Source organism: Chiloscyllium plagiosum, unplaced genomic scaffold, assembly GCF_037043375.1.
Source record: "Chiloscyllium plagiosum isolate Xiang-an unplaced genomic scaffold, Cpla_swu_hap1 HiC_scaffold_7, whole genome shotgun sequence".
NCBI lineage: Eukaryota > Metazoa > Chordata > Chondrichthyes > Orectolobiformes > Hemiscylliidae > Chiloscyllium > Chiloscyllium plagiosum.
Window position 1 is genome coordinate 38,103,808 of NW_028270145.1, and position 22,292 is coordinate 38,126,099.

General features: G+C 48.2%; 1 protein-coding gene and 1 long non-coding RNA gene across 2 annotated transcripts in view; one reads left to right on the forward strand and one right to left on the reverse strand.

Annotated features, from left to right (window-relative positions):
- The window catches only part of LOC148149592 (uncharacterized), a 36,785-nt gene extending 32,260 nt beyond the window's left edge, over positions 1-4,525 (forward strand). The window contains exon 3 of the long non-coding RNA XR_015757629.1: positions 4,482-4,525. This is a non-coding gene — a long non-coding RNA (uncharacterized LOC148149592). The remainder of the gene's footprint in view (positions 1-4,481) is intronic.
- Positions 1-22,292, reverse strand: part of LOC122551888 (insulin-like growth factor 2 mRNA-binding protein 2) — a 231,625-nt gene that overhangs the window by 192,471 nt on the left and 16,862 nt on the right.

Sequence of the window (22,292 nt, forward strand, 5' to 3'; positions counted from 1 at the left end):
AGGCCGCCTACTTGCGAAACATTTCAGAGAACATCTCTGGGACACCCGGACCAACCAACTCAACCACCCATTGGCTCAACACTTCAACTCCCCCTCCCACTCCACCAAGGATATGCAGGTCTTTGGACTCCTCCATCGCCAGACCACAACAAAACGACGGTTGGAGGAAGAGCGCCTCATCTTCCGCCTAGGAACCCTCCAACCACAAGGGATGAACTCGGATTTCACCAGTTTCCTCATTTCCCCTCCCCCCACCTTGTCTCAGTCAAATCCCTCGAACTCAGCACCGCCTTCCTAACCTGCAATCTTCTTCCTGACCTCTCCGCCCCCACCCCACTCTGACCTATCACCCTCACCTTGACCTCTTTCCACCTATCGCATTTCCAACGCGCCTCCCCCAAGTCCCTCCTCCCTCCCTTTTATCTTAGCCTGCTGGACACACTTTCCTCATTCCTGAAGAAGGGCTTATGCCCGAAACGTTGATTCTCCTGTTCGCTGGATGCTGCCTGACCTGCTGCGCTGTTCCAGCAACACATTTTCAGCTCTGATCTCCAGCATCTGCAGTCCTCACTTTCTCTCAACATCCTTGTAAATCCTTCTCTGAATCCTTTCAAGTTTCACAACATCCTTCCGATAGGAAGGAGACCGGAATGGCATACAATATTCCAACAGTGGCCTAACCAATGTCCTGTACAGCCGCAACATGACCTCCCTGTACTCAATGCTTTGACTGATAAAGGAAAGCATAACAAACACCTTCTTCACTATCCTGTCTGTCTGTGACAGGAGCTATGAACCTGTACTCCAAGGTTTTTTGTTCAGCAATACTCCCCAGGATCTTCCCATTAAGTGTATAAGTCCTGCTAATATTTGCTTTTCCAAACTGCAGCACTTCACATTTATCTAAATTAAGCTCCACCTGCTACTTCTCAGCCCATTGGCCCATCTGGTCAAGATCCCGCTGTAATCTGAGGTAATATTCTTTGCTGTCCACTACAACTCCAATTTTGGTGTCATCTTACTAACTATACCCCTTATGTTGACATCTAAATCATTTATATAAATGAGGAAAAATAATGGATCCAGCACTGATCCTTGTGACACTCCACTGGTCACAGGCCTCCAGTCTGAAAAGCAACTCTCAACCACCACCCTCTGTCTTCTACCTTTGAGCCAGTTCTGTATCTAAATGGCTAGTTCTCCCTGTGTTCCATGAGACCTAACCTTGCTAACCAGTCTTCCATGGGGAACCTTGTTGAGTGCCTTACTGAGGTCCATATTGATCATGTCTAGCACTCTGCCCTCATCAATCCTCTTTGTTACTTCTTCAAAAAACACAATCCGTCATCTCCCTCCAAAACAGGTTTGGATACTGTTCTGGGAGATGGGCTCACCAGGGGAAGGCAGCAGTAGCCAGGTTCATGGCACCATGGCTGGCTCTACTGTTCAGAAGGGCAGAAAAAAGAGTGGAAAGGCTATAGTCATAGGGGATTCAATTGTAAGGGGATTAGACAGGCAGTTCTGTGGTCGAAAACGAGACTCCTGAATGATGTGTTGCCTCCCAGTGTATGGGTCAGGAACGTCTCAGATCGGCTGCAGGACATTCCGAAGGGGGAGGATGAACAGCCAGCTGTCATGGTGCATATTGGCACCAATGATATAGGTAAGAAACAGGATGAGGTCCTACAAGCAGAATTTAGGGATTTAGGAGCCAGGTTGAAAAGTAGGACCTCACAGATAGGATTGCTACCAGTGCCGCATGCTAGTCAGAGTAGAAATGAAAGAAAAGGCAGGATGAATGCGTGGTTTGAGAGATGGTGCAGGAAGGAGGGAGTTCAGATTTTTGGGACATTGGGATCGGTTCTAGGGGAGGTGGGACTATTACAAATTGGACGCCCTACACCTGGGCCGGACTGGAACCAATGTCTGAGGGGGTGCTTTCACTAACACTGTTGGGGAGGGTTTTAACTAATGTGGCAGGGGGATGGGAACCAAATGAGGTGGTTAGTGGACAGTAAGGTGATAGTATCTAGTTCCTTACAGGCTTCAGTTAATGAAGTCAGCATAACTAAGGGGATGAGTAGGCAGGGAGTAGATGATGAACTAAGGGGAGTAGATGATGATAGGTGGTCTGAGGTGCGTTTGTTTTAATGCGGGAAGTTTAGTGAATAAGGCAGATGAACTTAGGGTTTGGATTAATACCTGGGAGTATGATGTTATTGCTATTACCGAGACGTGGTTGAGGAAAGGGCAAGATTGGCAATTCTATATCCCAGGATATACATGTTTCAGGCAGGATTAACGGAGAAGTAAAAGAGGTGGAGGAGTTGTATTACTGGTCAGAGAGGATATCACAGCTGTGCTGAAGGAGAGCACTATGGAGGACACGAGCAGTGAGGCAATATGGGCAGAGCTCAGAAATAGGAAGGGGGCGGTAACAATGTTGGGGCTGTACTACAGGCCTCCCAACAGCGAGCATGAGATAGAGGTACAAATATGTAACCAGATTTGTACCTTATATATGAATAAAAGGCTTTGGCATTATGGGAAGCTGTAGGAGCAACCAGGGTGGTGGTGATGGGAGACTTTAATTTTCCCAGCATTAACTGAGATTCACTTAGTGTTAGAGATCTAGATGAAGCAGAATTTGTAAGGAGCATCAAGGAGGGTTTATAGAGCCGTATGTAAACAGTCCGACTGGGGAAAGGGCCATACTGGACCTGGTGTTGGGGAATGAGCCCAGCCAGGTGGTTGAAGTTTCAGTAAGGGATTACTTTGGAAATAGTGATCACAATTCCGTAAGTTTTAGAATACTCATAGACAAAGACGAGAGTGGTCCTAAAGAAAGAGTGCTAAACTGGGGGAAGGCCAACTGTAGCAAAATTCAGCAGGAGCTGGGGAATGTGGATTGGGAGCAGCTGTTTGAAGGTAAATCCACATTTGATATGTGGGAGGCGTTTATAGAGAGGTTGATTAGAGTTCAGGAGAGATATGTTCCTGTGAAAATGAGGGATAGAAATAGCAAGATTAGGGAACCGTGGATGACAGGTGAAATTGTGAGACTAGCTAAGAGGAAAAGAGAAGCATGCGTAAGGTCTAGGTGACTGAAGACAGACAAAACTTTGGAAGAATATCAGGAAAGTAGGACCAATCTGAAATGAGGAATTAAGAGGGCTAAAAGGCATCACGAAATATCTTTAGCAAACATGGTTAAGGAAAATGCCAAAGCCTTTTATTCATATATAAGGAAAAAGAGGGTAACTAGGGAAAAGGACTGGCCCACTCAAGGGCAAAGAAGGGAAGTTATGCATGGTCAGAGAAAGTGGGTGAGATTCTTAGTGAGTATTTTGCATCAGTATTCACCGAGGAGTGGGACATGGCAGATGTTGAGGTTAGGGATAGATGTTTGATTGCTCTAGGTCAAGTCGGCATAAGGAGGGAGGAAGTGTTGAGTATTCTAAAAGGCATTAAGGTGGACAAGTCTGCAGGTCCTCAGGTTACTGAGTGAAGCGAGAGAGGAAATAGCTGGGGCCTTAACAGATATCTTTGCAGCATCCTTGAACACAGGTGAAGTCCTGGAGAACTGGAGAATTGCTAATGTTGACCCTTGTTTAAGAAGGGTACCAGGGATAATCCAGGTAATTATAGACCGGTGAGCCTGACGTCAGTGAGAGAGAAGTTTCTGGAGAAAATACTGTGGAATAGATCTATTTCCATTTGGAAGAAAATGGGCTTATCAGTGATAGGCAACTTGGTTTTGAGCAGGGAAGGTCATGTCCTAGCAACTTAAAAGAATTTTTTGAGGAAGTGACAAAGTTGCTTGATGAGAGAAGGGCTCTCACACACATACACACTCACACGTTAAACACACTCTCAGACACCTGTAACAGAAGTGAAGAATCCATACTTATAAAATCTCTCACACCCTGCTTCCTATCAAGCAGTACTCCAAAAGCACATAAAATGGTTAAAGTTCATACCACACCCCGTGCAGATGATGGTGTGTGCCCACATTACAGTATTCTGTTATTCAGGTTTTATTTACTCAGTGTAAATAAAATTGGCCATGACTTAGTGGCCCTCCCCCATTGTCCTTGCTGACTGGTAGGCAGCAGCTAGAGGGTGGTGCACTGGGCAACTGCCCCCAACGAAAGTGAACACCCTTCAGACCCTGACTTCTGTCAGCCAAAGCTAAAACTAAACAAACTCAAAACAAACATTTCAGAAAACGAAAGGCTTCAGAAATATCTGGGTGTGTACCTACACCTGCATTATAGAACAAGTGAGTGACAGAGAGGAGAGTGCACATGAGAGACAAATTGAGAGGGAGAATGCGTTTGAGAGAGAAAGTGCACAAGAGGGAAAAAGAGAGAGCGTGTGACCGAGTGAGAAATTGAGTGAGTGACAGAATGAGTGTGAGAATGGGAGAGTGTGCGATAGTGTGTGAGACAGTAATAAAACTATGCTGTGGTTTCATTCAGCCACAAGGAAGGGAAACTCAATCCTGCATCGAAACAAAGCCGAGTTTTCCAGCTGGGTCTGTGCCAACCACATCACAGACACCAATGACATCACGAGGGCAACTCGTATCTATTTACAAGAACAAAACACACTGAAACGCCATTGAGGGCTCTGAGCCTGGAGCAGTCTCCCACCATCCTCTGATGTTAATGTCTCATTGCAGACTTCCCACAGCAAGGTGAAGAGCAGGTGACAAAGTGTGTGTGTATGTGTGTCCATCAAGAGCGCGTGTGTTCCTGTGTGTGTGTGCGCGTGTGTACGTCTCCATCCATCGAGAGCATGTGGATGTGTGTGCCTGTGCGTGTGTCCATCGAGCACACGTGTGCCTGCATGTGCGCATGTGTGTGCATGTCTCTGTCCATCAAGAACGTGTGGATGTGGGTGTCTGTACATGCGGATGTCTGTGCGTGTGGGTGTCTGTGCGTGTGGGTATCTGTGCGTGTGGGTGTCTGTGCATGCATCCATGTGTATGCATGTGTTTGTGTTTTTCAAGTTTCCATTTCAAGTTCATTGAACTTTCCTACTTCAGCCTCAGACTGCCAACCCTTCAGGATTATCCTGCAGTCTTCAAGAATTAAATATTAATCTGTGGGCCACTGCAGCGAGCTCAACCAGGAGAAAAATACAAACAAGGGATATTCTGGTGTGTTGTATTTCCAATTCCTTTCAGCCAAGTTTCAGCATAAAGATATAGGAGATGGAGGAGGGGAGGGGGATTTAGCCAGCAGCCTGAATGAAGGTCAACTCTCTTCCAATCAGATGATGAAAGAAGCTACACATTTTGCAAGTGGACAGACTTGTAACCAATAGTAGGGGCTTGCTGGGGTAGATCAGAGAGCTTCCACCAACCTACCACCGGGAGTTGGAAACCCAGTGAGATCCAGATTCCACTTAGCTCAGCACTGGTCCCTCATGAGAGATGTGGAGCTGTGTATCAGACAACTATATGGGCGACACGAAGAACTGGTCAAACTCTACCCCCTGCTCATTCCACAGAAATGGGGATGTCCATTTCACATGCACTCCTGGGGGCACACACTCCCTCCCCAACACCAAAATCATTGAGGAAGCCCCAAAGGAGTGAGCATTTATACTTTGTCCAGTTATGAAAATCCTTCAGAAAAATCATACAGAGTCATATAGCACTGAGATAGATCCTTCAGTCCAACCAGTCTATCCCAACCATACTCCCAAACTAAACTAGTCCCACCAGCCTGCGCCCCCTCCAAACCTCTCTTATTCTTGTACTTATGCAAGTGTCTTTTAGATGTTATAGCTGTACCTACATCCACCACTTCCTCTGCGAGTTCATTCCACACATGAACCACCCTTTATGTAAAAACGTTGCCCCTCTTGGTCTTTTTAAAACTTTCTCCTCTCACCTTAAGAATATGTCCCCTAGTCTTGAAATCCCCCATCCTCAGGAAAAGACCCTTGCCATTCACCTTATGTATACCCCTCATGATTTTAAATACCTCTATATGGGCATGCTTCAACCTCCTACGCTCCAGTGAAAAATGTCCCAACCTATGTCATTTACATAAATGATTTGGATGCGAGTATAAGAGATACAGTTAGTAAGTTTGCAGATGACACCAAAATTGGAGGTGTGGTGGACAGCGAAGAGGGTTACCTCAGATTACAACAGGATCTGGACCAGATGGGCCAATGGGCTGAGAAGTGGCAGACGGAGTTTAATTCAGATAAATGCGAGGTGCTGCATTTTGGGAAAGCAAATCTTAGCAGGACTTATACACCTAATGGTAAGGTCCAGACGAATGTTGCTGAACAAAGAGACTTTGGAGTGCAGGTTCACAGCTCCTTGAAAGTGGAGTCGCAGGTAGATAGGATAGTGAAGAAGGCGTTTGGTATGCTTTCCTTTATTGGTCAGAGTATTGAGTACAGGAGTTGGGAGGTCATGTTGCGGCTGTACAGGACATTGGTTAGGCCACTGTTGCAATATTTTGCGTGCAATTCTGGTCTCCTTCCTATCGGAAAGATGTTGTGAAACGTGAAAGGCTTCAGAAAAGATTTACATGGATGTTGTCAGGGTTGGAGGATTTGAGCTATAGGGAGAGGCTGAACAGGCTGGGGCTGTTTTCCCTGGAGCGTCGGAGGCTGAGGGATGACCTTATAGAGGTTTACAAAATTATGAGGGGCATGGATAGGGTAAATAGGCAAAGTCTTTTCCTTGGGGTCAGGGAGTCCAGAGCTAGAGGGCATAGGTTTCGGGTGAGAGGGGAGAGATATAAAAGAGACCTAAGGGGCAACGTTTTCACACAGAGGGTGGTACGGGTATGGAATGAGCTGCTAGAGGAAGTGGTGGAGGCTGGTACAATTGCAACATTTAAGAGGAATTTGGATGGGTGTATGAATAGGAAGGGTTTGGCGGGATATGGGCCCGGTGCTGGCAGGTGGGACTAGATTGGGTTGGGATGTAGTCAGCACGGACGGGTTAGACCAAAGGGTCTGTTTCCATGCTGTACATCTCTAGCCTCTCCAGCCTCTCCCTATAACTCAAACCTTCCATTTCTGGTAAATCTTTTCTGAACCCTCTCCAGCTTGATAATATCCTTCCTATAACAGGGTGACCAGAACTGGACACAGTAGTCCAGAAGCGGCCTCACCAATGTAGCGTACAATCTCAACATATCGTCCCAACTCCTATACTCAAAAGGTTTCATAAAGACAAGCATGCTGAACGCATTCTGAAACCATACCTTGCAGAATTAGATGTAATCAGGTTCTTAAACATCCCAATTGTTTTGTAATCATAATAAGTACCACACTGGCCCAAACTAAGCAATGTCTGTATAATATATATTACAGGTGGAAAGAGTTGGAGAAACACAGCAGATCTGGGTACAAGTGTGCTGTGGGAAGCAAGCGTGTCTCAAGTGGAATATGACAATTCTGAGGGTCACTGGACCAGAAATGATAATCATATTTCTTCCTCCCCACAGATGCTGCCAGACTTGTTGAGTTTCTCCAGCACTTCCTGTTTTATCTCAGATTCCCAACACTAATTTGCTTTTCAGCCAATTTCATATTTCTGTCATGTCAAATTGCTTCATTACTTTTCTAAAAATCTGTAAACATTACATTAGACCCTAAGTCCCTTCATAATTTATTGTGATTTGTGAAGTTTTAAATTAGGAGTGAAGGAATTCACATTATTAAGGCTAGTCTGCAGTCTGTGGGAATGCTTTAATATGATTGGATGTTTACCCTGTTCACACTCCCTTGAAGGCTGGCCTGTTGTCAGACTGACAAACTGCTGCTTCAAGTCATTGTCGCCTTCTGCACCAAGATTTGGATTGTCTCTTATGCCATCGTGGCTCTTTTTCCAATTTCGTTTTAGAACACTCCGATTAAAAACCAGAGCATGCTTTATAATATTTGCATATTGCCATGAGTGTAATGTGCTATTGCTTAAAAGGTTAAAGGAGATGTGTGGGGAAAGTAAGAGGGAAACAACTACCTCCAGGTTAAGGGCGAGGTGATGTTAAACACCCAAACCTGGCTGTTCAGAAGAAAGACAAATAAGGCTTTATATTTATATAGCGCCTTTCACAACATCCCATTGTGGTACGGAAGTATTATATGAAAGGTGATTGATGTTGTAACGCAGAAAACTCTTGAACACATCAAGCATATCGTGAATCTGGAATTTTCCCCAACCTCACCCAATCCCCAAAGCAGTTTGACGGAATACAAGGACAACTGTAGCTTCCCAGATAAAGATAGCTCCATTGTCTATAGGCATGGGGTCAAAGGGAGGTAAAATTCAAGCGAGTGTCCAAACTTATTAGTCTATCTAGTGTTCTGGGTCCCTGAGATTACAGGATGTTGGGTGGCATTAGGAAGGTGGGAGGAAGGAAATTAAAACCTTCAGCCTTCATTCTTGTTATGGTAGCTTTTTGAGTGCTGTTCTGTGTATTTTAATCCACAGTTCCCAGGCACATCACTTCCTGTTATACAAACCTCTATGGCGACCTGCAAGCACTGACTTTTAAAGAGGTTCAAATGTTACACTGGTGAGCTTGATTGATGTCCTGAAGAAGTCTGTTCCCATTTTTACGCGCACCCTTGTCAGCAAGAGCCTATCCCAGTATGTTCTTCACCACTGAGCCCCTCCCAAAAAATCCCCACAACTTGGAAACAGCCATTCAGCCCATCAAGACTACATCCCACCCAGACCCACCCCCCCCAACCCTGCATTTCCCATGACTAATCCAACTAACCTAAACATCCCTGGACACTACGGGCAATTTAGCTTGGTCAATCCACCCAACCTGCACATCTTTGGACTATAGGATGACACAGGAGCACACGGAGGAAACCCCTGCAGACACAGTAGAACTCCACACAGACAGTTGCCAGAGGGTGTAATTGAACCTGGGGAGGGAGTCCACAGCGCTGTGAGGCAGCCATGCCACCATCAGCCTTGTCCCATCAGACTGCAGCCCTTTAACCAACAACCCCTTTTCATCTTTCAACCTCTTTTAATCTCTCTCAAGTGTTGCCCCCCTCTCCCCACCTCTTGCACGTTGTCTGACTTAGAACCAATTTTGCAGCCTGCCCGTGACTCAGAGTCTTAGCTCCAGTCCCATGGCCAGCTTCACACTGAGTGATGAGTGCCCTTCTCTCTATTTTTGTTTTAATTTGGGGGGGGAAGAGGGAGAGGGGTAGATTGGGGAAGGGAGTGATCCCAGACTTGGAAAGCAAGGAGCCAGAGTGCAGATACCTCGGAAATCGGTCACAAACCTCAAGGCTAATGAATGCTTTCTTCTCAAAACGGTATCGAGTTAGACCCTATCAACCACCCCCGGAGGAAAGGAACAGGAAGTGACTTCACCACAGGAAATAACATCACCACAGGAAATGACATCACCAGCCCAAAGAAATCCAAACATATAAATAGAAAGCAGGAATTTTCAGTATTGCTTCGCTTGAGGCCCACTGAAGATGTCATCTAGTAGGGTAACGAAACGTCTGGAAATGTACCTTCCAACTCAGCGAGCAAACCTACATCCAAAATGATATCTCTCGTACGTGGGCCAGGATTTGAGGGCTTATTGAGAGTTTGTTGAGATTCTTTTTAAAACGGCTTGTATCTGTACTTTTTTAAAAATCATAAATAAAGGTTTTAATCTCCAAAAATAAAAGCGAGTGAAAGGTATAAATCATCTCTGATTTGACTTGATGAAAGGGGGAAGGCTCAGTGATGGATTTGGGAAGGAATCTCAATAGACTCAAATGTTCCTACACCCCCTCCACAAGTGTTCAAACCCCTTCAAGAATTTCTCAGTTCTTCACATAACTATCTGACTGTGGCACAAGCAACCCTCCCTGCCTCTTTCCCTCAAATACACGCCAAGTTCTCAAAAGCCACAGCAAATCGCGGGAAACTGTCTCGTGGCCAAACAGGGCAAAGGTCTCAAGAAACGTCACAGGAGAGCTGCAGCTAACTGAACCATCAATCCATCACCTACTGCCACACTCAGGCACAAGTCGTCCTTTTCCATAGCGTGACACGAAACGTCAAGTGGAAGCAGCAGCAGCAGCAGTGGGTGTGAAGCAAGAGCCTAGCCTGCAGGTGACATGCAGAGCTGTGCAGGGAAGACTGGCAAAGATGGATCACAGTAAGCAGTAGCAACCAGGCCCCAGAGCCTGGTACACCATGCAAATCAGAAATTTGCTGAACCACCAAACACACTCCTTCAACCACAAATCCACACAGCTCAAAATGTCACTAAAATGGACGACTACACAACTGAACCTTTGAGCAAAGAGGGCCATTTCAAAGTGTATGTTGGATGGCTACAGGGAGACAACTCCATCTCTTGGGGACTGAGCAACTGAAGACACAGCCCCCCATTGGTGAGGCAATGATAACCAAGGGAGTGGAAACTCGAGTTAGAGAATGACACCCACCTCACCCAGCTCAAGACAGGGAGGGGATTGCAGCTGGAGACTTGGCAGAGGCCAGGTGACATTGCACTATGGGTCAACAAGACACAGACGTTGGCTGACTGGGACAGACACAGTCAGAGCGAACATGTGATGGAGCTCACACTGGCTGTAGTTCATGCCGCTTTGCATGCAGTGATGAGAGGCACGCGAGATGTAAAAAAAAGGGGAACCACCAAATCCAGCATTAACATGGAAAATACATGCACAACACACAGAGTGGGATCCTCAGACAGAAAAAGACCTTTCAGCAAAGACATCAAGCTCATTCAAGATTTACGCTTCAAAGAGTAATAAAGAGATGTACAAAAGGCAAGCAAGACTTTTCAGTATCACCTCTGCGAACCAGTACAGTGACGCAGTTTTCTCCAACGATAGACCTGTCCTCACTAGTACTATACCCCAGTGTCATACACTGACAGACCTATTCCCAGCAGAACCATATCTCAGTGTTACACACTGACAGACCTGGCTCCACTAGAACTGTACCCCAGAGTTATAGTCTCATGTGTCCTCATCAGGACTCTACCCTAGTGTTATACAATGACACACCATTCACACTAATACTGTGCCTCACTGTTTTACAGTTGCAGACCTGTCTCCACCAGAACTGTACCCCAGTGTTGTCCAGTAACAGACCTGACTGCACCAGTACTGTATCCCAGTATTATAAAGATTTGTCCACACCAGTACTGTACCCCAGTGTTGTCCAGTAACAGATCTGTCCACAAGAGGTATTGTAGGCCAGTATTATACAGTGACAGACCTTCTCTACCAGTACTGTACCCCAGAGTTGTCCAATAACACACCTGGCTGCACCAGTACTGTATCCCAGTATTATAAAGACCTGTCCACACCAGTACTGTAACTCAGTGCTGTCCACTAATAGATATGTCCACACCAGTACTGTACCCCAGAGTTGTCCAGTAACAGACCTGACTGCACCAGTTTCTGGGTTAATGGTGCTGGAAGAACACAGCAGTTCAGGCAGCATCCAAGGAGCAGCGAAATCGACGTTTCGGGCAAAAGCACTTCATCAGGAATAAAGGCAGAGAGCCTGAAGCGTGGAGAGATAAGCTAGAGGACGGTGGGGGTGGGGAGAAAGTAGCATAGAGTACAATAGGTGAGTGGGGGAGGGGATGAAGGTGCTAGTTCAGGGAGGAGAGGGTGGAGTGGATAGGTGGAAAAGGAGATAGGCAGGTAGGACAAGTCATGGGGACAGTGCTGAGCTGGAAGTTTGGAACTAAGGTGAGGTGGGGGAAGGGGAAATGAGGAAACTGTTGAAGTCCACATTGATGCCCTGGGGTTGAAGTGTTCCGAGGCAGAAGATGAGGCCTTCTTCCTCCAGGCGTCTGGTGGTGAGGGAGCGGCGGTGAAGGAGGCCCAGGACCTCCATGTCCTCGGCAGAGTGGGAGGGGGAGTTGAAATGTTGGGCCACGGGGCGGTGTGGTTGATCGGTGCGGGTGTCCCGGAGATGTTCCCTAAAGCGCTCTGCTAGGAGGCGCCCAGTCTCCCCAATTTAGAGGAGACCGCATCGGGAGCAACGGATACAATAAATGATATTAGTGGATGTGCAAGTAAAACTTTGATGGATGTGGAAGGCTCCTTTAGAGCCTTGGATAGAGGTGAGGGAGGAGGTGTGGGCGCAGGTTTTACAGGTTCTGTGGTGGCAGGGGAAGGTGGCAGGATGGGGGGCGTGGACCTGACCAGGTAGTCACAGAGGGAACGGTCTTTGCGGAAGGCGGAAAGGAGTGGGGAGGGAAATATATCCCTGGTGGTGGGGTCTTTTTGGAGGTGGCGGAAATGTCGGCGGATGATTTGGTTTCTGCGGAGGTTGGTAGGGTGGAAGGTGAGCACCAGGGGCATTCTGTCCTTGTTACGTTTGGAGGGGTGGGGTCTGAGGGCGGAGGTGCGGGATGTGGACCAGATGCGTTAGAGGGCATCTTTAACCATGTGGGAAGGCAAATTGCAGTCTCTAAAGAAGAAGGCCATCTGGTGTGTTCTGTGGTGGAACTGGTCCTCCTGGGAGCAGATACGGTGGAGGCGGAGGAATTGGGAATACGGAATGGCATTTTTGCAAGAGGTAGGGTGGGAAGAGGTGTAATCCAGGGTGGGAGTCGGTGGGTTTGTAAAAAAGGTCAGTGTCAAGTCGGTCGTCATTAATGGAGATGGAGAGGTCCAGGAAGGGGAGGGAGGTGTCAGAGATGGTCCAGGTAAATTTAAGGTCAGGGTGGAATGTGCTGGTGAAGTTGATGAATTGCTCAACCTCCTCGCGGGAGCACGAGGTGGCGCCAATGCAGTCATCAATGTAGCGGAGGAAGAGGTGGGGAGTGGTGCCTGTGTAATTACGGAAGATCAACTGTTCTACGTAGCCAACAAAGAGACAGGCATAGCTGGGGCCCATACGTGTGCCCATGGCTACCCCTTTGGTCTGGAGGAAGTGGGAGGATTCGAAGGAGAAATTGTTAAGCGTGAGGACCAGTTCGGCCAAACGAATGCAAGTGTCGGTAGAAGGGTACTGTTGGGGACGTCGGGAGAGGAAAAAACAGAGGGCTTGGAGGCCCTGGTCATGGCAGATGGAGGTGTAGAGGCATTGGATATCCATGGTGAAGATGAGGCATTGGGGGTCGGGGAAACGGAAGTCTTGGAGGAGGTGGAGGGCGTGGTGGTGTCTCGAACGTATGTGGGGAGTTCCTGGAGTAGGGGGGATAGGACAGTGTCGAGGTAGGTAGAGATGAGTTCAGTGGGGCAGGAGCATGCTGAGACAATGGGTCGGCCAGGGTGGTCAGGCTTGTGGATCTTGGGAAGGAGGTAGAACCGGGCAGTGCGGGGTTCCCGAACTATGAGGTTGGAAACTGTGAGTGGGAGATCTCCTGAGGTGATGAGGTTCTGTATGGTCTGGGAGATGATGGTTTGGTGATGGGGAGTGGCGTCATGGTCGAGGGGGCTGTAGGAAGAGGTGTCCTCGAGTTGGCATTTGGCTTCAGCGGTGTAGAGGTCAGTGCGCCAGACTACCACTGCGCACTACCCCTTTATCCACTGGCTTGATGGTGAGGTTGGGATTGGAGCAGAGGGATTGGAGGGCTGCGCGTTGTGAGGGTGAGAGGTTGGAGTGGGCAAGGGGGGTAGACAGGTTGAGGCGGTTAATGTCCCGGAGGCAGTTGGAAATGAAGAGGTCGAGGGCAGGTAATAGGCCAGCGTGGGGTGTCCAGGTGGATGCAGTGTGTTGGAGGTGGGCGAAGGGGTCCTCGGAAGGTGGGCGGGAGTCCTGATTGTGAAAGTAAGCTCGGAGGCGGAGGCGACGGAAGAAGTGTTCGATGTCACGGCGTGTAGTAAATTCATTGATGTGTGGACGGAGGGAGATGAAGGTGAGTCCTTTGCTGAGGACTGATCGTTCGTCCTCAGTGAGGGGAAGGTCTGGAGGGATGGTGAAAACTCGGCAGGGCTGGGAGCTCGGATCTGGTGTGGGTGTGGAGCTGGGAGTGGGGGCGGAACCTGTAACTGGAGTGGGTGTGATGGTGGGGGGAATGGGGGTGGAGTCATGAGCAGGGGTAGTGTTCCCCTCGGGGTTCTGGGGGGTGGGGATAGTGACAGTGGGGTCTGTGGGAGGAGTGTCAGCAGAATGCAGGTGAGTGGCGCTGGTGGGGGCGGAAGTGGTGGTGACCACGGCAGTAGGGGTGACGAAAGCCACTGAGCATGTGGCATCAGGGATGATGTAAGGGGCGGAAGTGATGTCACGTGTGATGCATGAGGAATTGTGCAGGGCAGAAATGGTTGTGGGAGTGGCCAGATGGGAGCAGAAGTGACATCATCAATCAGCGTGTTGCCCGAAACGTCGATTTCGCTGCTCCTTGGTTGCTGCCTGAACTGCTGTGCTCTTCCAGCACCACTAATCCAGAATCTGGTTTCCAGCATCTGCAGTCATTGTTTTTACCTACCTGACTGCACCAGTACTGTACCCCAGAGTTGTCCAGAAAACAGATCTGACGCACCAGTGCTGTACCCAGTATTATAAAGATCTGTCCAGACCATTACTGTACCTCAGGGTTGTCCAGTAACAGATGTGTGCACACCAGTACTGTAGGTCAGTATTATACAGTGACAGACCTGTCCCCACCATTACTGTTCCCCAGTAACAGACCTGGCTGCACAGACCTGAATCCACCAGTAGTGTACTCCAGTATTATACAGTGACAGACCTGTATCCATCAGTACTGTACCCCAGGGTTACACAATCTCAAGAATGTCCCCACGAATACTGTACCCCAGGGTCATCCAGTGACAGACTTGTCCCCAACAGCATTGTATCCCAGTATTGTACAGCGACAAACCTGTCTACACCATTACTGTATGCGAGTGATAAAGTGACAGCCCTGTCCTCACCAGTTGTGCTCTGCAGTGTTATAACAGTCAGACCTACCCACCAATACTGTTCTCCAGAATTATACAGTGACAGACATTTCCTGCACAGTACTGTACCCAAGTTATACAGTAACAGAGCGGTCCATATCAGTACTGTACCCGAGTGTTGTACAGTAACAGACTGTCCCTATCAGTACTGTGTTCCAATGTTATACAGTAACAGATCTGTCCCCGACCAGTACTGCACCCCAGAGTTATACAGTAACAGACCTTTCCCCATCAGTATTGTGTTCCTGTGTGAAACAGTAACAGATCTCTCCCCCACCAGTACTGGACCTAGAGTTATACAGTAACAGACCTGCCCCCATCAGTATTGTGTTCCAGGGTTATACAGTAACAGATCTGTCCCCCACCAGTACTGTAGCCCAGTGTTATACAGTAACAGACCTGTCCCCATAAGTACTGTACCCCGGTGTTATACAGTGAAAGATCTGTCCCCCACCAGTACTGCACCCCAGAGTTATACAGTAACAGACCAGTCGCCATCAGTAGTGTTGCAGTGTTATAGAGTAACAGACTGTCCCTATCAGTACTGTGTTGCAATGTTATACAGTAACAGATCTGTCCCCGACCAGTGCTGTGCCCCGGTGTTATACAGTAACAGACCTGTCGCCCATCAGTACTGTGTTCCAGTGTTACACAGTAACAGATCTCTCCCCCACCGTTACTGTACCTAGAGTTATACAGTAACAGATCAGTCCCCTACCAGTACTGTACCCCAGTGTTATACAGCAATAGGTCTGTCCCCATTAGTACTGTGTTCCAGTGTTATATAGTAACAGACCTGTCCCCCACGAGTACAGTACCCCAGTGTTATACAGTAACAGACTGGTCCCCATTAGTACTGTACCCCAGTGTTATACAGTAACAGACCTGTCCCCATCAATACTGTACCCCAGTTTTATACAGTAACAGATCTGTCCCACACCAGTACTGTACCCTAGAGCTATACAGTAACAGTCGTGTCCCCTTCAGTACTGTACCCCAGTGTTATACAGTAACAGACCTGTCCCCATCAGTACTATACCCCAGTGTTATACAGTAACAGAACGGTCCACATCAGTACTGTACCCCAGTGCTATACAGTAACATCTGTGCCACACCAGTACTGTACCCCAGTGTTATACAGTAACAGACTGGTCCCCATCAGTACTGTACCCCACTGTTATATAGTAACAGACCTGTCCCCCACCAGTACTGTACCCCAGTGTTATACAGTATCAGACCTGTCCCCCACCAGTACTACATCCCAGTGTTATACAGTAACAGACCTGTCCCCATCAGTACTGTGTTCCAGTGTTATACAGTAACAGATCTGATCCCAAGTACTGTACCTCAGTGTTATGCAGTAACAGACTTGCCCTATCCGAACTGTACCCTAGAGCTATACAGTAACAGTCGTGTCCCCATCAGTACTGTACCCCAGTGTTATACAGTAACAGATCTGTCCCCAACCAGTACCGTACCCCAGTGTTATATAGTAACAGACCTGTCCCCCACCAGTACTGTACCCCAGTGTTATACAGTAACAGACCTGTCCCCATCAGTAGCTTTCCAGTGGTATACAGTAACAGATCTGATCCCCACAAGTACTGTACCTCAGTGGCATGCAGTAACAGACTTGCCCCATCTGTACTGTACCCCAGTGTTATACAGTAACAGACCTGTCCCCATCAGTACTGTACCCTAGTGTTATACAGTAACAGATCTGTCCCACACCAGTACAGTACCCCAGTTTTATACAGTAACAGACCTGTCCCACACCAGTACTGTACCCCAGTGTTATACAGTAACAGACCGGTCCCCATCGGTACTGTACCCCAGTGTTATATAGCTATAGGTCTGTCCCCATCAGTACTGTGTTCCAGTGTTATACAGCAATAGGTCTGTCCCCATTAGTGGAGAAAGTGAGGTCTGCAGACGCTGGAGATCAAAGCTGAAACTTTATTGCTGGAACAGCACAGCAGGTCAGGCAGCATCTAGGGAACAGAAGATTCGACGTTTCGGGCACATGCCCTTCTTCAGGAATGAGCAGAGAGTGTTCAGCAGGAGAAGATAAAAGGTAGGGAGGAGGGACTTGGAGGAGGGGCGTTGGAAATGTGATAGGTGGAAAGAGGTCAAGGTGAAGGTGATAGGTCGGAGTAGGGTGGAGGCGGAGAGGTCAAGAAGAAGACTGCAGGTCAGGAAGGCGGTGCCGGGCTGGAGGGATTCGGCTGAGACAAGGTGGGGGGAGGGGGGATGAAGAAACTGGTGAAGTCCAAGTTCATCCCCTGTGGTTGGAGGGTTCCCAGTCGGAAGATAAGACGCTCCTCCTCCGACCGTCGCGTTGTTGTGGTTTGGCGGTGGATGAGTCCAATGACCTGCATATCCTCGGTGGAGTGGGAGGGGGAGTTGAAATGCTGTGCTACAGGGTGATTGGGTTGGTTCGTCCGGGTGGCCCAGAGGTGCTCTCTGAATCGCTCCGCAAGTAGGCGGCCTGTCTCCCCAATATAGAGGAGGCCACACCGGCTGCAGCGGATGCAGTAGATAATGTGGGTGGAGGTGCAGGTGAATCTGTGGCGGATATGGAAGTTTCCTTTGGGGCCTTGGAGAGAAGTGAGGGGGGAGGTGTGGGCGCAAGTGTTGCACCTCCTGCGGTTGCAAGGAAAGGTGCCGGGAGTGGAGGTTGGGTTGGTGGGGGGTATGGATCTGACAAGGGAGTCGCGGAGGGAGTGGTCTCTACGGAAAGCTGATAGAGGAGGGGAGGGAAATATATCCTTGGTGGTGGGGTCCGTAGAGACCACTCCCTCCGCAACTCCCTTGTCAGATCCATACCCCCCACCAACCCAACCTCCACTCCCGGCACCTTTCCTTGCAACCGCAGGAGGTGCAACACTTGCGCCCACACCTCCCCCCTCACTTCTCTCCAAGGCCCCAAAGGAAACTTCCATATCCGCCACAGATTCACCTGCACCTCCACCCACATTATCTACTGCATCCGCTGCAGCCGGTGTGGCCTCCTCTATATTGGGGAGACAGGCCGCCTACTTGCGGAGCGATTCAGAGAGCACCTCTGGGCCACCCGGACGAACCAACCCAATCACCCTGTAGCACAGCATTTCAACTCCCCCTCCAACTCCACCGAGGATATGCAGGTCATTGGACTCATCCACCGCCAAACCACAACAACGCGACGGTCGGAGGAGGAGCGTCTTATCTTCCGACTGGGAACCCTCCAACCACAGGGGATGAACTTGGACTTCACCAGTTTCTTCATCCCCCCTCCCCCCACCTTGTCTCAGCCGAATCCCTCCAGCCCGGCACCGCCTTCCTGACCTGCAGTCTTCTTCTTGACCTCTCCGCCTCCACCCTACTCCGACCTATCACCTTCACCTTGACCTCTTTCCACCTATCACATTTCCAACGCCCCTCCTCCAAGTCCCTCCTCCCTACCTTTTATCTTCTCCTGCTGAACACTCTCTGCTCATTCCTGAAGAAGGGCATGTGCCCGAAACGTCGAATCTTCTGTTCCCTAGATGCTGCCTGACCTGCTGTGCTGTTCCAGCAATAAAGTTTCAGCTGTCCCCATTAGTACTGTGTTCCAGTGTTATATAGTAACAGACCTGTCCCCCACCAGTACTGTACCCCAGTGTTATACAGTAACAGACCTGTCCTCATCATTACTCTGTTCCAGTGTAATACAGTAACAGATCTGATCCCCACAAGTACTGTACCACAGTGTCATGCAGTAACAGACTTGCTCCATCTGTACTGTACCCCAGAGTTATACAGTAACAGACCTGTCCCCATCAGTACTGTGCTCGTGTTATACAGTAACAGATCTGTCCCCCATCTGTACTGTACCCCAGTGTTATACAGTAACAGACCTGTCCCCATCAGTACTGTACCCCAGTGTTATACAGCAAAGGTCTGTCCCCATCAGTACTGTGCTCCAGTGTTATACAGTAACAGATCTATTCCCCATCCGTACTGTTCCCCAGTGTTATACAGTAACAGACCTGTCCCCATCAGTACTGTACCCCAGTTTTATATAGTGACAGGCCGGTCCCCATCAGTACTGTACCCGTGTTATACAGTAACAGTTCTGTCCCACACCAGTACTGTACCCCAGTGTTATACAGTAACAGACCTGTCCCCATCAGTACTGTACCCCAGTGTTATACAGGAACAGACCAGTCCCCATCAGTACTGTACCCCAATGTTATACAGTAACAGACCTATCTCTATCAGTACTGTATCCCAGTGTTATACAGTAACAGATCTGTCCCACTCCAGTACTGTACCCCAGTTTTATACATAACAGATCTGTCTCACACCAGTACTGTACCCTAGTGTTATACAGTAACAGACCTGTCTCCATTCATACTGTACCCCAGTGTTATACTGTAACAGACTGGTCCCCATCAGTATTGAACCCCAGTGTGATATAGTAACAGACCTGTCCCCCACCAGTACTGTACCCCAGTGTTATACAGTAACAGACCTGTCCACCACCAGTACTTCATCCCAGTGTTATACAGTAACAGACTTGTCCCCATCAGTAGCTTTCCAGTGTTATACAGTTACAGATCTGATCCCCATTGGGGTACTGTACCTCATTGGTATGCAGTAACAGACTTGCCCCATCTGTACTGTACCCGTGTTATACAGTAACAGACCGGTCCCCATCAGTACTGTACCCCAGTGTTATACAGTAACAGACCTGTCCACCACCAGTATTTCATCCCAGTGTTATACAGTAACAGACCTGTCCCCATCAGTACTGTACCCCAGTGTTATACAGTAACAGATCTGTCCCCCACCAGTACTGTACCTCAGTATTATACAGTAACAGACCTGTCCCCAGTGCTGTACCCCAGTTTTATACAGTAACATCTGTCCCACACCAGTACTGTACCTGAGTTTTATACAGTAACAGGCCGGACCCCATCAGTACTGTACCCCAGTTTTATACAGTAACAGACCTGCCCAAACCAGTACTTTACCCCAGTGTTATACAGTAACAGACCGGTCCCCATCAGTACTGTACCCCAGTGTTATACAGTAACAGATCTGTCCCACACCAGTACTGTACCCCAGTGTTAAATAGCTATAGGTCTGTCCCCATCAGTACTGTGTTCCAGTGTTATACAGCAATAGGTCTGTCCCCATTAGTACTGTGTTCCAGTGTTATATAGTAACAGATCTGTCCCCCACCAGTACTGTACCCCACTGTTATACAGTAACAGACCTGTCCACCACCAGTACTTCATCCCAGTGTTATACAGTAACAGACCTGTCCTCATCATTACTCTGTTCCTTTGTAGTACTGTACCTCAGTGTTATGCAGTAACAGACTTGCCCCATCCGTACTGTACCCCAGAGTTATACAGTAACAGACCTGTCCCCATCATTACTGTGCTCCAGTGTTATACAGTAACAGATCTGTCCCCCACCAGTACTGTACCCCAGTGTTATACAGTAACAGACCTGTCCCCATCAGTACTGTACCCCAGTGTTATACAGCAATAGGTCTGTCCCCATTAGTACTGTGTTCCAGTGTTATACAGTAACAGACCTGTTCCCCACCAGTTCTGTACCCCACCGTTATACAGTAACAGACCTGTCCCCATCAGTACTGTACCCCAGTGTTATACAGCAATAGGTCTGTCCCCATTAGTACTGTGTTCCAGTGTTATACAGTAACAGACCTGTCCCCCACCAGTACTGTACCCCACTGTTATACAGTAACAGACCTGTCCCCCACCAGTACTTCATCCCAGTGTTATACAGTAACAGACCTGTCCTCATCAGTACTGTGTTCCAGTGTTATACAGTAACAGATCTGCCCAACACCAGTACTGCACCCCAGTTTTACACAGTAACAGACCGGTCCCCATCAGTACTGTACCTCAGTGTTATGCAGTAACAGACTTGCCCCATCTGTACTTTACCCAAGTGTTATACAGTAACAGACCTGTCCCCATCAATACTGTACCCCAATTTTATACAGTAACAGATCTGTCCAACACCAGTACTGCACCCCAGTTTTACACAGTAACAGACCGGTCCCCATCAGTACTGTACCCCAGTGTTATACAGTAACAGATCTGTCCCACACCAGTACTGTACACCAGTGTTATACAGTAACAGATCTATCCCACACCAGTACTGTACCCCAGTTGTATACATAACAGATCTGTCCCACACGAGTACTGTACCCTAGTGTTATACAGTAACAGACCTGTCCCCATCAGTACTACACCCCAGTGTTATACAGTAACAGACCGGTCCACATCAGTACTGTACCCCACTGTTATACAGTAACAGATCTGTCCCCCACCAGTACTTCATCCCAGTGTTATACAGTAACAGACCTGTCCCCATTAGTACTGTGTTCCAGTGTTATACAGTAACAGACCTGTCCCCATTAGTATTCCAGTGTAATACAGTAACAGATCTGATCCCCACAAGTACTGTACCTCAGTGTTATGCAGTAACAGACTTGCCCCATCTGTACTGTACCCCAGTGTTATACAGTAACAGACCTGTCCCTATCAGAACGTGTTCCAGTGTTATACAGCAACAGATCTGTCCCCCACCAGTACTGCACCCCAGTGTTATACACTAACAGATTTGTCCTTATCAGTACTGTACCCCAGTGTTATACAGTAACAGATCTCTCACCCACCAGTACTGTACCCTAGTTTTACACAGTAACCGACCTGTCCCCCACCAGTACTGTGTTCCAATGTTATACAGTAACAGACCAATCCCCATCAGTACTGTACCCCAATGTTCGACAGTAACAGCCCTGTCCCCATCAGTACTGTACCCGTGTTATACAGTAACAGATCTGTCCCCCACCAGTACTGTACCCCAGTATTATACAGTAACAGACCTGTCCCCCACCAGTACTTCATCGCAGTGTTATACAGTGACAGACCTGTCCTCGTCAGTAGTGTTCCAGTGTAATACAGTAACAGATCTGATCCCCACAAGTACTGTACCTCAGTGTTATGCAGTAACAGACTTGCCCCATCTGTACTGTACCCTAGAGCTACACAGTAACACACCTGTCCACATCAGTACTGTACCCCAGTGTTATACAGTAACAGATCTGTCCCCAACCAGTACTGTACCCCAGTGTTATATAGCTGTAGTTTGTCCTCATCAGTACTGTACCCCATTTTTGATTAAGTAACAGACGTGTCCCCCACCAGTATTGTACCCTAGTGTTATACAGTAACAGACCTATCCCCCACCAGTACTTCATCCCAGTGTTATACAGTAACAGACCAATCCCCATCAGTACTGTACCCCACTGTTATATAGTAACAGACCTGTCCCCCACCAGTACTGTACCCCACTGTTATACAGTAACACACCTATCCCCC